The following is a 2,393-nucleotide window of genomic DNA, read 5'->3' as shown; positions in this document are numbered from 1 at the left end:
ACCAGAAAGCTAAAAGAACTTTGGCTCCAGCTTCAACTGTTTTCCAAGCTTTCACCCGATCTCAGTCAAAACAGGAGTGTCCCAGCCTCTCCTCTTATTTCTACCATTTCCATAATCTGACTTTTACCTTATTGCTCAAACCTATTCCTACTTTCAATGGATTTCTGTTTTCTGTTTCATTGCAATATGATTTTCAGATTCTTTTATTTACAGAAATAGCCTTTTGCCTTAACTCAGTAGACAGGAGCCAAACTGTCTTTGGTCTCTTCTAATGGGAGTGCTATTCCCTATTCTCCAAACCAGAACTAAAAAATATAGAGAGGTGACTCAAAAACAGATCTCATACGTGTGAAAAATATCGTAACCCCCATGAGAATGGTGAATAGTACAAACAATAGAAAACAAATGTAAAAATTACTCAAAGAATGTCTCTGGAGAACTTGTCCTGGGTGTACTATAAGTAGTCCTTGACTTAAGACTACAGTTGAGCCAAAATTTATGTTGCTAAGTGACGAAATTTGTGAAGTGAGTTTTGCCCCATTTTACAACTTTTCTTGTCACATTTACTAAGTGAATCGCTGCAGTTGTTAAATTCGTAGCAGCGTTGTTAAGTGAACCTGGCTTTCCCATTGATTTTGTTTGCCAGGTCACAAAAAGTGATCACCTGATCCCAAGACACTACAACCATCATAAATATGAACCAGTTGTCAAGCATCTCAGTCAGTGGTGGGTTCCTACCGGTTCGGGCCGGTTTGGATGAACCGGTAGTGGTTTGGCGGCCTGGGTCGCTGGAACATGCCCCCGAACTGGTTCTCGGGGGACACCATAGGTGCCACCCTCTTGTTTTTCAGTTCTGCGCATGCGTAGAACAATTTTAATTGCACTGTGCATGCACACAGCAACCTGCAGTAGAGCCTGCTGGAACCCAACCCTGATCTGGATGTAAATCACATGACCTGGTCACAAGTCACTTTTTGCATTGTTGTCGTAACTTTGAGCAGTCACTAAATGAACTGTATCTGCCAGCCCAGGATTCCCCAGAACCTTTGTCTTTCATTATCTTTCAGATTGTAGAAATATGGGATTTGGGAGGAAAGAACAGGTAACAAATAATAAGAGTCTGGTGCTGCAGAATATGTTTTAGAACACATTTTATGAATATTTGCAGAATATTTGTCTGTCTTGTAACATCTTGCAATAGGGAGAGGTGGCCAAATGTATCTCCTCCAAGATATTGAACTCCATGAAGCTAAGGAAGGTGCTGTTTTCGTCCCCTCAAAACACCCGGTGGAAGAAATTTCTCCAGTTCTTTCCCAGCTGGGACACACCACAGAAATGGGTGCAGACACCAGCTGCCAGAAAGTGCAATTCCTTTAATGTAGGAAGGCAAGAAGCAAAAAGTGACACAGCTGGAACATTCCTGCCTTGCAAGCAGATTGGGGGGAGGTGGGGGGGGGCAAAGCCATGCCTTCTTCTACTGGATTTTCCTTTGAAGCTCCTCTACAGTTTGGTGATTTTTGACATATGCCTTTGGTTGAAGTGATTGCCCTGGATCCTGTTTTCCTGCCTTAATGGGTTAATCCTCTCCCAGGACTTTTGCCTTTCCTTTCCTAGGGGGGGGGGCAAGAAAATGGGAGTTCTGGCTTTGCCTCGGTGAGTTATTTTTAGCCTGATTCCTTAAGTTTTTTCAGGATCTGCTTTATTTCTAGTCACAGCTGTTGGCAGTTTGCCCAGATTTGCAATCATGTCCTGAGCATTTGCCTCCCGGTTTCTCTTCTTTACTCTCTGCTAAGGGAAAAGGCCTGTTCCCTGCACTGTTTCCTTCCAGTTTGGGGGTGCACTTCCCATACCCCGTTTCCCCAAATGGTTAAAGACCCCTTGGGAATCATGGCCGCTTCCCAGCCAGGGAACGTTCTGGAGCGACCCTTGTGCCCTCCGAGGAAGAGGAAGGCGAGGGCTTCAGAGCCAGAAAGGGAGTCAGAGCCGAGGAAGGCCAGGGCGATCCTGCAGAGATCCCGCCGGGCTCCTCCAGAGAAAAGACGCCCTGCAGCCTCAGGGGTCTCCCCCGCCGCAGCTGCCTCCCGCAAGGGCGTCTCCCTCACCAGCCCCCGGAAGCCCCCAACTCCCGGAGCCCCAAGCAAGCCGGGCTTCTGCGCCCCCGCCTCCCTCCCGCAGTTGCCGCCTGGCGGCTCTCGGCAGCGGACGAAGCAGGAGACGGCCTCCCTCAGCGGCCTCTGACTCCAAGAACCGGACCTCCCGAGACCCCTCCCCCAATCCCTCCAGCAGAGCTTTCTCGGCCCGGTCCAGGCAGAGGCGCCCCACCGCGGCTGCCCGCAGAAGGGCGCTCTGGCAACGCCGGAAGCCGCTCCTCCGTGCGTCTCTATGGCCGCTGC

Source organism: Natrix helvetica (assembly GCF_964273705.1).
Source record: "Natrix helvetica genome assembly, chromosome: 10".
Taxonomy (NCBI): Eukaryota; Metazoa; Chordata; class Lepidosauria; order Squamata; family Natricidae; genus Natrix; species Natrix helvetica.
This window is presented reverse-complemented; position numbering follows the sequence as displayed.